This window comes from Furipterus horrens, unplaced genomic scaffold (genome assembly GCF_987537825.1).
Source record: "Furipterus horrens unplaced genomic scaffold, mFurHor1.1.pri manual_scaffold_3, whole genome shotgun sequence".
Classification (NCBI taxonomy): Eukaryota; Metazoa; Chordata; class Mammalia; order Chiroptera; family Furipteridae; genus Furipterus; species Furipterus horrens.
Genome location: NW_028327173.1, coordinates 188,394,222 through 188,408,998, shown reverse-complemented (window position 1 = coordinate 188,408,998; position 14,777 = coordinate 188,394,222). Strand labels below are relative to the sequence as shown.

Below are 14,777 nucleotides of genomic sequence, written 5' to 3'. Positions count from 1 at the left end.
CACCTAATTTTTCAGAGGATAAAATTAAGGCCTGGAGAGACTGAGTTATATTGTCATGTCATCTTGCTAGTTAGTAATAGAGCCTGAATTCGAATTTGGGTCTTGAGATCCTAAATGCCTCTCCTCTCACATGAGAGAACTTGCATTTTGTAAGTATGGGTTCTAAGATAAATTTAAAATTTATATAGTAAGCAAATGGTTAAGAATAGCCAAACTATTCTTAAATAAGAACATAGCTGGAGGACATACACTACTGGATGTCAAGACTTATTATTAAGTAGTATTAGACCTACTTAGACCTACTAGTACTAATACTAGTACTACTGACTCTAGGGACTGCAGAAGTAACATTTTATTATTCTTTTATTTTACATGAAAGATTGCATGACTGCTAGAGAAGAAGTAGGAGTGACAGGAAAGCTTTGCCAATTTTTATACACAAGACGGGGATGACTAAGAGATAAAGAGGATGACGTGTTCCCAGGGGACCCAAGAAGAAAGGCACTCCTCTTGGCTCTTTTAAAAAAGAATGTCAGCTTTAGTCCTTGAAATTTTGTTGTTTTCTGTCTTCATTTTTAAAAGAACAGGTAAAATCAGTGTCTTTTTCCCCTAAACCTAGGCTTTTAAATACCAGTGCATCTCTTCTATGATCCAAGAGGCATGCACTTGGAGCAGCAACAGTAGGCTTTTCCTCTGCTGGAGATAACAGACAATAGCAAAAAAGATATATTCATAAAGCTCATCAGGCAGAAGCAATAAAGGTCAAAAATAACAATTGAATAGGTTTCTGAGGGTCTTCTGTTACAGTTTTATTCATATTATGTAGACAAACATAGTATAATTAGAATGCACCACTTCCTACAACGAGGGTCTAACTTACAACAGAACAACCCTCAAAAACTAGAAAAGTTTGATACAATTTTAAAAAGAGAGCCCCCAAGGCAATGAGTATATATGGGACCAAGATCCAAGAGGAAAGGTGAAAGAAGGAGGTGAGCCAGACATTTCATACAACTATTGCTTTAACCATTTGGTCAAACTTAACACGTGTTCATGAAAATAATCTTAGTGAATTTTGAATGTAAGAGAACTGCTTAATCTAATTATGGATATGTATGAAACACAGCACCCATAATATTTAATAGTCACACTTTGAAAACTTTCCCACTGAGATTAGGGATGAAACAAGGATGCCCACTCCGATCACTTCTATTCACCATTACAGTATATTAGAGGTCTTAGCCAATGCAACATGCAAGAAAATGAAATAAAAGGCACGATTATTACAAAGGAAAAAGTAAACCCTGTTTTGCCAATAATTTGATTGTATACATGGCAAATCTGTAATAACCTACATGGAGCTATTAGAATTAATAAGGGCATTTAGCAAAATCACTGGATACAAAGTCAAATACAAAAATTGATTGTATATACCCACTACAAACCATTGGAAATTATGTTTTTAAAAGTTATCACTTATAATAGTATAAAATAACTTTAAATACTAGAAATGTATCTCAGTAAAGGTGTACAATACCTTTAGAACATAGAGAAATACAAAGCACTAACAGAAATGAAAGATCCAAATACATAAAGGTATATAACATATTAATGAATTGAAATAATCAACATTCTAAAGACATTAATTTTGGCTAGAGATTTAATACAGTCCCAATCAAAATCCCATCAAAAGATAATTTTATAATTTATATAGTAAGCAAATGGATAAAAATAACCAAACTATTCTTAAGTAAGAACATAGCTGGAGGGTCGAGACTTATTATTAAGCTATATTAATTAAGACAGTGTGGTGTCAGTATAAGAATAGGAAAATTAAACAATGAATAAGCAGGGAGAGATTGACATATAAATGATCACCTGATATATAACAAAGGTGACAATTCAAAGCAGTGGATAAGAAGATATTTTTCAATAACTAATGCTGGGTTAATTGGATAAATTGTACATATGGTTAAATAAAGTAAATATGGTTCTCCTCCTTCTGTCACAGATAAAAATCAACCTCATGTGGATTTTTTTACCTAAAGATAAAAGGCAGAACAAGAGGGCTTCTGAAAATTGGGAGAATAGCTTCATGACCTTTGGATAGGTAAAAATTTCTTAAGGAGACACAGAGAAAAATAAGCATAAAGGAAAAAGTTGATATATTAGATTACATTAAAAGTAAGATCTCCTATTCATCAAAAGAAAGTGAAATGTCAAACCACAGAATAGGAAAAGCTATTTTAAATACACATGACTGCTAAAAATATTTGCATTAAAAAAGGGAAACTCCTACAAATCATTAAGAAAAAGATAGACAACCCAATTGAAAAATGGGCAATGAACTTGAATAGGGACTACAAAAGATTAAATAAAAATGACAAAAAACATATTTAAAAGGCACAACATCATTAGTTACTAGGGCAAATTGAAACTACAATGAGACACTACCACACACCCACCATAAAGGCTAAAATTCAAAAGTTCGACAATCCCAAGTGTTGACAAGTATATAGAGAAATTGAAACACTCAAAACTGATAATAGGAGTAAATATTGCTACACCACTTAGGAAAACTCTTTGTAAGGACATACCTGCTAAAGTTGAACATACATATTCCATGTCCCATCAACCTAGTCTTAGGTGTATACAAAACAAAAATACATTTATATACACACCAGAACACACATACAAAAAAGTTTATAGCAATGTTATTCATAGTAGCTTTAAACTAGATATGTCCCAAATGCCTTTCAACAGTAGATGAATAAACAGTTGGTGAAATATTACAAAGTGGATTGCTATACAGCAATAAAATGAATAAATTATTGCTACACATCACAACATGGATGACTCTTTCAAACAGTGTTGTGCATAAAACACTCCAAAAAAAGGTATATACATATACTTCCATAAGTATTTCATATATTTCAAAAATGAGACCACACAGTGATAGAAATCAGGTTAGTAGTCACACCAGGGGAAAGGGAGTGTGTAGTTACTGGGAGGGCACATGAGGTAGTTTCTGAGAAGATGGTAATATTCTGAGAGAATGGATGTCTTTGGTGTTTAAAATTCATTAGGCAATGATTCATGTATTTTTCTGTAAATATAACAGACAATAGAATTCTATGTTTAAAGAGAGAATAGTGTAAATATTCTGGAAGAAGGATACAGAATCTCTAGTTTGCAAGGTGGCACTTCAGTCATCTCAGAAAGAGAAACGCAAAAAAATTACATAATTGTCGGCATATGGTGACAGGGATGGTGGAGGAGCCAGAGGTAGTCTGTCACCACTATATACACTCACCCTGATGTTTGTGCATAGATCAGAAGCAATAATCATTGAATGAAAGAGCTGGTATAGAAGCGAAAGGAGATTAGAAACATAGCATTGACAGAATGCCTCATATTATCCAAAAGCTTTATTTTGGATAGTAAAAGTCTCCCGACTCTTATAAAATATTCCAGAGTGGTTGGAATACTCTGCATTCATTCTTAATAACTTTCCACTGCCCAGGAAACAAAGCCAAAGTCCTTCAACCAGTTTAGAAGATGGACACAATAACTGTTTCTGGTCACCCAGTATATTTTTTGCTATCAAATTTGCTTCTTCCGATAAGGAAGGATGGGACTGCGCACTATCCTGGACAGAATATGCTGTATCATTGGACACACTGATTGGATCGAGGTAGACATCTGACTCTAATCAGGACTAATCAGGGTCCTTCCCTGAGACTGGGATAAGGACACTGTAAGAAAAAACATCCCATCCCTGTGTTGAAAGGATGTAACAGTGGAGATATTAATGACCATAGACTTTTTCTCTAGTGTTAGGGAAGGGGGAAATCAAGATAATGAGGAATCAAGTAAAAGTGCTAAGATATCATTTAAGACCCTGGATCCATCCATGTCTGAATTTCCAGATATATGAGTCAGATAAATTTCTTTCTGCTTGAGTTGATTTGAATTTTGCTTTAGTTCAGGTCTTTTTTTTTTCTTTTTGTCCACATCCAAGAGAGCCCCAAATCACCGCCACCACCACCATCATTAAGTTCCTCAGTAGACTGGCCCTAATTTGCATTTCTAGTCTTGTCAATCACTGTTCATTTCAACATGACCAATCTCAACCACAGGAAACTCCCCCACCAAGAATTTCCAATAAGCAAAGCAACTTAAACAAATCCACTTCCAAATATACTTTTGAGAGCCAACTGGTTGCTCTGGTTAAGGGCAATTAGAAAATATAAGAAACTGGGGATTTAAACAGATCTTTTAAGTGGGGGAGGGAGTTAAGGTAGATAGGAGGCAAGGAAAGTATTTTTTGCTGAGATGCTTTTACAAGCTGAAGGAAGCCAAAGAAATGAAAACCTGGAATTGATAACAGCTTGGCGTGAAGCTAAAATACCCTATACATTGGGGTGAGATAGCCGAGAACTTCCTAATCAGTCATGCCAAGAAAGTTATATTAAGTATATCCCAAGATTTATTCACTTTACCCTTGAACCACAGGGAGATCCAGGCATCAGTGGTCAACCTCTCAGTCGGAAAGTCTAAAAGGCATTGAACATTGGAACAGAGGGGGGAAATGCCCATTTGCATGGAAATTGTACATTGACTGTAATGTAGCAAAATCATCAAAAAGTATTTCACTGCAGGGGAGTGATATCCTGAGAAACAGTAAGAAGTAACTATAAATTCATTGTGGCACATCCTCTATTACCACCATAAGGTGAGGTAAATGCCACTCATAATCAACTTTGTTTTCTCATTTTTTCTTTCAGTAAACATATTTATTAAACAATTTTGCTTGCAACATACATTTCACTTATCCCTGTTTCCCCTTTAGTTTTAAGTTCATCAACAGAGCTCTCCTGCCTGAAAGGATTTTAAGGACCTGGCTCTCAGTGGGAGGTATTAAAAATTCTTTGTACCTCTGTCTTATTACAAACACTAAAGTGCCTCAAGCATACTCTTGCCACCAAAATGATTGGTCCTCCAGTGTCCAGCTCAACCATTCAGCCTCTTCAATGAAGTCTCTCAGTGGGAAGTAACCCCTCCCTCATTCCATCTATATGTGCCTGTCTTACTACATTCTGTTTCTCCATCTCCCCACCCACACACACACAAACGTAATTTTAAACTTCTTGACAACAGTCATATCTGATCATCATTTTCTAGAAAAGTTCTTTGGACGTACTACCAATGTGGACAAGCAGGGCAAGGAGCAAGGAAGAGCAGTGGAGATCTGAGACCAGTACCCCCTTCCTACTATCCCCTAGACTAAAGGTTGACTAAACCAGAGGTTTTCAGGAATACTCTCTCTTTCAGTAATGCCCTCAAAGCAATCACAGTTTCTCAGCCCTCTTCTGCATCAGGCAAGAATGCAGGTCAGTAGTGTGATGCTTCTTTGTCTAATGTCACACACCCCTGGCTATGGACAGAAACTAGACGCCAAGCCCCTAAACTACATGCCATTCTGAATGTTAAAGTGCCTTCCCCTTAAAAAATATAAAATATAATCAATAATTTATTCTTTGTGAATGCATACTTTCTATTTTGATCAGCTGCTGGATTAGTGTTTGTTGTAGGATGTATAGACCACAAAATAATAAAATGGCATCTTCCCGCTTGGTTTGAAATCTGAACGCAGTAGCATTTACGTAGCAGCTTAAGAGAAAAATACACTGAACGTTTTTAAAAGTTGTTGTCTCTCTTCCAGAGAGCTCACAGACAGAAAAAACAAAGTCAGCTGTAACAAGTGTTTGATTTGGATTGGGCAGTGTAGATCTACAACAGCATTTTTCTAATTGGAATTAGTTGCTAATGATCACCAACGCATGGCAACAACAGGGCTTTCTGAGCGGTGCATACTCTGCTTTAACACGGCTCTCACCCAGCTCTATTGCTGCCCAACTCTGGGATCCAGTGCCTGATGCTACTCAACAGCACATGGGCAGCTGTTGGGCTTTTAGAAAGAAAGGAAAGTGTCTCTATCCAAAATGGGTCAGAGGGTCTCATGTTTCAAGAAAATGTGGTTCTTACTCTGAAAGCAAACAATAATTGTTTTAATAACCAATTATTATCAATACCTCTCACCTGAAAAGTTTGTTGTTATTCTTCTCCCATGAAATTTCTATTTCCCAAAGCCAGCCTCTTCCAGATCTGATTATAGAATGTTCTCTCTCTGAATTGAACTGTATTTACTATCTTTGTCATCTATTTGCCATCTAATCTGACGTATAAAATTCCACACATTTTTTCACTTAATATCCTTTATTGTTAATCTCTGTTTATTTCTATCATTTCCAAGACAACTGAAACAATTATCTCAAGGGTAGAGTTTCTGTTTATTTGCCACCTTGTGATATATCAGAGAGACTCAGGACTTGGGTCCAAATAAGAGCTGAGTTTAAATCTTGTTTTCTCTTTTCAATAACTATCTAACATCAAGCAAGTGCTGAACATGTGTTTCAGCTTTGGTTTCTTCATCTGGGAATAAAATTACCAAATTCTTCTTAAAAGGCTTTGATTTGCAAAAAGCTTTACAAGTGCTGTTATTTCATAAGATCAGTCCACGGCTATATGACAAGTCCATAGTTTTGTAGTGTGGGCAACTTTTTGTTTAGAAACTAATTTGCTATGTGTGTAGCTTTGTACTAGGACAGGATAAAATTATGGTTTTAAAAAAAACAGAGCACAGCCCAATGGGGAAGGCAAACATTAATATATAATTACAAAACTGGACTTGTGATGGCTCTGGCGAGGTGAAATCAAGCAAACAAGAAGAATGGGGGTTATAACCATTTGCATGCACACTTGTACCCATCCGTGCAACCACGCTCATACCAGTCCATCCATCCATACCTGTACCTGTTTAAGTACTTGCACCCAGACCAGTCCATACATACACCTGCTCCTGAAGCAGCCCGTGCAGCTGCACCAATACAAGTCCACCCTTTCTCCCACTTTCACATACCCATAGCTGTCACTCTGAAACTGAATAACTCAGCAAACATTTATCCTCTCCTACCATGTGCCAAGAACTGTAAGAAACACCAAGGGAATAGGAAAAAAATAGCACATGGCCTTGTTCCAGCTGTAGGTCACAGTCTGGCCCAAGATATATCAATGTAGCAGCAGTCCCTATGCTTCACTTCTCTTCCTTCCTGTGACACACATCTGTGACTACCACAAAGGAAGTCTTTTCCCCCTCCACCCTCTCCACTCAGTGTCTGGGTGACTTGCTTTCTGCAAGCCTCCTCAAATCCAATGTTACAACTATGGAGCAAGATTCTCCCAGGAACTTAGGAGTTCCTCAGGAACAGAAGAAAGAGGGGAACCATTACCCCAAAATACTTATTTCCCAACGGAGTCCTTCTGGAGGAAGTCATTGAGAGGATGTGACCGTCAGTTAACTCAAGAGCGGGATCCCAGCAACTGGAAGCTCCTTGCCCCTCCCCTGTGTTTGGAATGATGGTTCTGCCCACTGTTTCCACAGTGGAGACATTTTCAAGACTACATCCTTGACTCAGTAAGGTGTTGTTGAGACCACCTAGTTAGTATATGTGACTGAACCCCATTAAGGCCTCTGTATAAACTTAAAAAAAAAAATTTATCCTCACCCAAGGACATGCTCATTGATGAGAGAGAGAGAGAGAGAGAGAGAGAGAGAGAGAGAGAGAGACATCAATCGGTCACCTCTAGCACATACCCCAACAGGGACCAGATCTGCAACATAGGCATCTCTATATAAAGTTTTAAGACTCTAGGGGGCAGGAGTGGAAATCTACTCTTACAGTCACCCAAGCCTCATAGGTATGTTTCCTTACTTATTATTACACCTGCCACCTATCAATCTGGAGTGGTCTGCCTCTTTCTTTGTCCTCTGTGTATGGGAGCTGGTTTCACTGAGGAAATTCCTGAGGCTGTAAACCAACAACAGATCATTAGTATCACTAGAAAATAGTGTGGTATGGCAGGGTCCTTCTTCTCGAGTTGTGAGGCCCCCTCTGCCCAGTACACCACACAGGACCCTATTTTCTCCTCATAGCTTTTATTCCCATTTACAGAGGAGGAAATTGAGGTTCAGAAACACAATTCACAGGGTTTAAGAGGCCTTTTGTGCTACTTGAAGAGTTATTGACCACAGTTCTCTGTCACGACTTGGGGCTGGCCGAGTCTCGGTGTGACACAGGTGCCCTGACTATTTCCAAGGGGGCGTCACCACTAGTTCCCATTCACCCAGGGCTCTCACTTCAGAAGGCCTTGCTGCACTTCCCCCTGGGCAAGAAAATAGCCTCTTGGGTAGGATGGACACTAGTGAATAAGGGAGCTTAAAGATGGCCTTTCCTTTGATGGTTTTACCTAAGTGCTTAGAAAAGCCAGGGCAACTATTCTCTACCACAACTCATTTGAGTAGCTTCCATTACATGAGCAGCTACTTGGCTCCTACTCAAATATTTACACATTTTTTAAGGTTGCCATACATAAAAATGGCTGCACCCTATGTTTCTAACACATAGTAGAAAGGAAGGATTCATTTTCTAGGCACAAAATAGTCACACAAGGATGACCAAAAGAGGGGTAGTTCAGCTCCCTGGACTCTCCTAGCTGTAAAATGTACCCCCTCAATGTCCTCTGAGCATTGCTCTGCCGTGTGTGTGTGTGTGTGTGTGTGTGTGTGTGTGTGTGTGTGTGTAAGGGGTGGTGTCTGGACTCTTGCTTTCTTTAGCTGCTGCTTTGGTAGTTAGGGTAATTAATAGTGAATTTCCTCCCTCCCCCTGTACTGGAATGTAGATGTGGCAGAAAATGAACTGCTTCAGGGAGGCAACAGTGAAGCATTTGATAAGCTTTGTGGTCTGTAACATCTCAAGCAGGTACTCTGAGTTGTTATTTAATGTAACTCATTAGGTTTAATGTTCATTTTAACCACCTAGTTGTGGGCGTTTTTGCTTTTCTTGCAGTTTGAAGAACTTCGCTTCATGACTGACCATTACTCTCATTATAGACTTAATAGTGCCAAATGCTGGATGGTTATCTCTCTTCTCTTGACTAGTTCAGAAAGTTTTCCCCCCGTAGAGAAACTGATATTGATTCAACCAAAGCTTACTGACTGCCTACTGGCAGGTAGGTACTTTGCTGGGCATGCAATAGGTGGATGAAAAGAAAAGTGAAACCGTGTTTCTGCCCCCAAGGGGCTTACTACATAGTTCTCTGTGTGGTCCCCAGACCAGCAGTCAACATCACTGGGGACTGGTTAGAAATGTAAATTTTCAGGTGCCACTCCAGACCAACTGAGTCAGAAACTCTGGGGTGACCCCGGCCATCTGTGTTTTAAAAAGCCCATTTCAAACAAAAATTATCCTCATCAAACATCAAAACAACAAAAATCTGGTTAGCTTACTGAGCTAAATCTGAAAGTGTCATTTGCCCTTTGAGGAAAAAGAGGCCCAGAGACCAAAGGCCGGATGAGGAGTTGGTGGAGGGATTGAAACCAGAGAACTGAGGTCTCCTGCCCAGAGTGGCCAACATTCTATTTCTTTTCTGATGCTTTAATCCCCGAATCTTAGGGGGAGGCCCAAGTACTACTGACGCAAAGTGCAAATCTTGCTTTTCAAAGAAAATAGATAAACAGAGAAACTACTTTCTTTAAAAATAGGACCACTGACAAAAATTAAAACCTGATCTATCAAAACCGCCCAGAAAACTAGCAGTAATTTTCCAAACTTTTACACATATCCATGTTCCATTTACAAGATCTGAAACTTGGGGGCAGGGGAGGGGGTAAAATTCCAATGAATAATGTGATCAGAATAAAGTCTAGAAGAATATATAGTACGCAAAAATGTCAACAGCGGTTCACCATATGTGGGAGAATTACAAATAATCGTTTTTTTCTTTGTAGCTTCCTGACCATTGCCCAATGCTTATATATTACTTTGGTAATTAAAAAAAAAAAGTAAAACTGTTTTTTCGAAATGTTACAGTCATATAACTGAACACGAAGGCTTATTTTGTCATTCTATTTCTCTCCATACAGCAGGACAGTGTGTGTGTAGTAATTATTTATATCATGCCATATGTTACAATGAAGATGAAGTTCAGTAAATATATTCCTTCCAGCTGGCACTAAAAACGAAGAGGTTAAATGCTTTCCTAGGTTCAAAGCATTATGAATTAAGACAAGCTAACTGTGAGGCTAAAGGAAAATTAATCCCAGCCCTGAGATTTCTGAGGGCATCTCTTTTGAAAAAATGTTGATGTGACATAGAGCTCCTTCCTCATATCTCCCTGACATTTAACCCCTGGCACGAAACAGAATGTTCAGCAATTCCTGGCAAAGTCCAAGGAGTTCAGGGGATAAAATGCACGGGAGAATATCAGAGAAATAAGAAACAGAATGATCCTACTTTCACATAAAATTCTGTCCCTGTGGACAATCAGACATCCAAAATTACTGGCAAATTTTATGTTCCTAAATGTTCTTTTAGAGGGTAACTACACTTATTGATCATAGCACAGTACATACAAATGTCAAATCATCATGTCGGACACCTGAAACCAATATGAAAGTATGTCAACTGGACTTCAATTAAAAATGTTTTTTCTTTCACAAGAAATGTTTCCTCATTTAAAAAATACCTATGTTGGCAATGTTACTCCACTAATCATTCATAAATAAATAAATAAATAAATGTCTCATGTAAAGAGGCATTTCTGCCATAAAGCACTGCTGTAATGTTTGACTTGGTAAGAAAATTCGGCTGCTTGAGGAAAAGCTAGCATTGTTTTACTAAAACTCATGAAGATATTGGTGGATGTTAATTTGTTTCTTAAAAGAGGCAGAGAAGTCAAGAGCCAATGTAACGAATACAAAAAAGGAAACACCAGCGGCTACCTCCACCATCAAAATACCTCCTAGTAGCTGACATTTCTAGAATTTACCGACACTTTCAAGAAAGTATAAGTTATTGGCAGGGGGAGGGGAGAATATATGTGCATACCGCAATGTTTACACATTTACACAACAATTTAGCTTGACAACAGTACCAGAGAACTCAGAAATCTATCATCTTGGTTTTTTCTGTTTAGCATGCAAGCTTTTGCTTATAAAGGTGTATCTCCAAAGAGTGTCAAATTCCTGAGTCCTCAACTTACTGTGTTTCACAGGGGAGTCCCATCCATTGCAAAATTAATAAAATCATAAGGAGAATAAGAATAAATAGCATAAAAAATATACAACTCACAGAAAGTTTCTCATCAACTCCCCAGTGCCCACTCCATAGAAATACCCATCTGCCTATGGAAATTCATCTATAAAAGCCTTGTTGAACATATTAAGCTAAACCTACCTTTCTGTCTACCACTTTTTGACAAAACACACACACTTGTGGCTCAGTCTCTAACCCCATTTGGACACTTACAAGCCCAGTTCTTATTCTTTCACCTGTCATCCCCTTCTGGTAAGAAAAGGGTCGCAATGTTAGGCTTTACCTAATACTGCTTATTGGGTAGTTTCACTTTGGGGCTGCTAAAAGGTATTGATTACAAATTACCTGCAGATCCAGTTCCTGAGCACTAGTAAATGCTAAGGGAACAATTCTGAGCCAACAATAAGATCCAAAATATCTTCAATTTGTAGCATGGAAATGCCACTCCTCTTAACGAGAGAAAGAAATAATAACTCCCTACTCCATCACATTAAAAAAAAAAAATACAGCAGCTTTCATTCTGAACAAAATTAAATTTTCTGGGTCACTTTCCCTGTCTCTCTGGGCCACTTTCTACGCAGCCTGACAGTGACTGTACATAGAGGTCTCTCTTCAGACTCCCAGTTGTCATCCTCCCAGGAGCCAATGCCTCGGTTACCTTTCCTGCCACAAACTCCCCAAAACCAGACCTGGACACCCACCCCTACCACTGGCTTTCTTTGCCTCCAAACCACAAATGGGAGCGCTTATTCGGAGGAAAAGTGAATTACAGTCTGCCTTTGAAGTAAAGCTGCCCTACCTGAGATCCCCCAAATCATGGAAAGACTGGAAGTCTCCAAAAGCACTACCGGCTGCACGCTGGTCCCAGTCGGAGAGCGCTTCACACCTCGGCGCCCCGGAACAGGATTTCTGTGCAGACCTGCACCCATCCCACACAAGTCCACACGCCAGCTTGCCTTGCCACTTACGTAAGCCCGTGCCTCTACAGTCCCAAACTGCACACACACACCCCCGACACCTATCACGCATCTGAAACAGACCAGCATCTACACCCAGGCGATGATGAAATGACATCCACACATAGGAATTGGGGGGTGGGTAGGGGGCATGCCGTTTTAAAACACCTTGCCACCACTAGTTTCTTGCCCGTTTTTTGTCACAACTACAATTACCTTAGCAACCAAAGAATTGCCTTGACTCCCCCCTCCGGCTTCTGAATTAGTCCTAAAGCCAAGCTTGCACCAGGTCCATGGTAAAGCTAGAGAAGCCCAGAAAACGGGGATCCGCAGCTCTTAGGGGCGAAGGGGGCGTCTGGGTTAGTCTCTTCGCTGCTCTCCAACGTCCCGCCTCGTCTTTGCGAGTTTCCGGGGTGGTGAGCGCGGGGGCTCAGCGAGCGGAGAGCGAAGCTCCGGGCCCGGGAGGAGGCGCGGTGGGTCGCATGGTGCAGGGGGCGCGGGACGCTCGTCTGTCTCCAGCGCGCTCGGGGCCGCCCCGCTCTCCGCGCTCCCCCGCGCTCGCCCCTCGCCCGCCTCTCCCCGCCCCAAACTGGCGGGGTCCGCAGAAGTCGATCTGCCCCCTCAGCGCCCGCCTGCTCCCGCAGCTGTGGGAAGCCGGCGCCCGGGCGGAGCTGCCCCAACTCGCGAAGCGGCTCAGCTCCGCCGCCTGGAGCCGCTGCAGCGGCGCCCGCTGTCGGGTGTGGAGCGGAGCTGCAGCCCGCGCCGCGCGCACCTAGGCGCTGGCACCTGCGCCGGGACCCAAGCGGCTCCGGGCGGGGCGGGGCGGGGCCGCAGCGCTGGAGCGAGTCCCCAAGGCCGCGCCGCCTTCCGGCTCACCTGTTCCCAGCGCCGCGGCAGATGCAGGCAGCGATTTGCCTGCAGAAACAGAAAACCTAGAAATGCCTGACACTTCAGCTGCCGCCGAGAAAACTGGCGATTGGCTCAATGATACGAAAGCTCCTTCCGTCAGTTTCAAGAGCTGGGTGCGTCTGGAAACTTCATAGGCGTCAGATTTGTCTTCGGGATTCCTGGTTCAGAGTGGTTTACACGATAGCCTTTGAAGCTCGCTGACGTGGGTAGCTGGCGCCCTCTAAATTAAAACGGGCCACCACGATCGTCAGGGATATTGTTACTAACCTCGTCATTTCTATTGATTCGACATTCACACCACATGCTGTATATAGAGCGTTTTGTGATTATTCTTCTCTGAAACACCACAAAAGAACTCTCGAGAAAAATTAGCTCTGCAAATATTCTTGGGGGAAGTTGAAGACAGAAAATAAGAAAGGGTAACTTGTATTGGTGACATTCTTTAATGTGGGAGCTTTGAAATTTGATGTTTCGTTAAAACCCAGGAAGTTGCATGAGGAAATAAAATAAGATTTTGGTGCCAAGTGGTAACGATAGGATCAGTGTGCAAATCAATGTTATCAATATCAAGAATAAATTAAGTTTATTCTTGAAATATATTGCGGGGAGGCTCTTGAAATAAAATACCTAAAGGCTTCTAAGGATGGGTGACTTGGACTGTCTTCATCCATGTGGGTCCAGAGGTTGAAATTTAAGGTCTCCTTTCCTACATCTCCCTTCCCTCCATTCTGTATTGATTAATGGATGTACTAGTTCTTTCATCCAATAGACAATAATTAATACCTGCCCTATGTTAGACCCTCTGCTAAACACTAAAAATGGATGGAGTAAATCTTAAATGTTATTAATACACACACACACACAAATGGTAATTATGTAAGGGGATGAAGTGTTGTTAACTAACCTTATTGTAGTATTTATTTTTGCAGTACAGGAGGGCCCCCCCCCCCAAAAAAAACGGAATTATCTTCTGGAGGGCGGGCCCCTTGTGATAGAGTCTGCCCCTGCTGAGTGACTGTCCTAGGAATGCATATATATCAGTGTACCCCAGCTGCATTGCTGTGAGAGGCAGTGTTCAGCTTCAGTGAATTTTTTTCTTTTTGAAGACTCTTTCAACCGTTTGCCCATTTCATTGTAGGTGGTTTATGAGCACACCTGCCCACACTGTGCTGAGTGTTCAGCAAGACCAAAACAGCACGAGCCCCATACCTCACCCTCCTTGTTTACCCAGTCTCGCCCCAAGTGACTTTTTTGTTTCCCAGATGAAAAAAAGCCCTCCAAGGGAAACATTTTGCTGATGTGGAAGAGACGAAACAAAAATGACAGAAGCACTAAAAGGCATCAAAATTAACAAGTTCAAAGACTGTTTTGAACAGTGAAAAAAAATCTCAATGGGTATATTACATCAAATGGAGAGTACTTTGAAGGTGACTGAAGTTTAAACATGTGAGAATACATACACAATATTTTATATATAAATTCCAGGGTTTTGGGCGGTTCCCCCTTGTATATTCTATCAAATCATCACATAGTATATCTTAAACTTTCTGTTATATGTCAAAAATATCATCATAGAGCTGGGGAAAAACCTATATGAAATCAAATATGTGTTTACTTATATTGATATATTTTATGTATTACATGGGATTTCTTGTATACATATGGAAAATATTTCATATAAAATATTTGATTACAC

At 40.5% G+C, this 14,777-nt stretch overlaps 1 protein-coding gene across 7 annotated transcripts in view; it reads right to left on the bottom strand.

Moving 5' to 3' along the window:
* Window positions 1-12,867, bottom strand: part of RGS6 (regulator of G protein signaling 6) — a 464,067-nt gene extending 451,200 nt beyond the window's left edge. For 6 of the 7 annotated variants that reach the window (XM_090271080.1, XM_090271082.1, XM_090271083.1 and 3 more), the window contains exon 1: window positions 12,389-12,865. The gene's annotated coding sequence lies outside the window, so the exon portion shown is untranslated. Of the gene's footprint in view, window positions 1-12,388 lie in introns of all 7 variants that reach the window. The other variant, XM_090271078.1, reaches the window with a different exon arrangement.
* Between the last annotated feature and the right edge of the window lie 1,910 nt (window positions 12,868-14,777).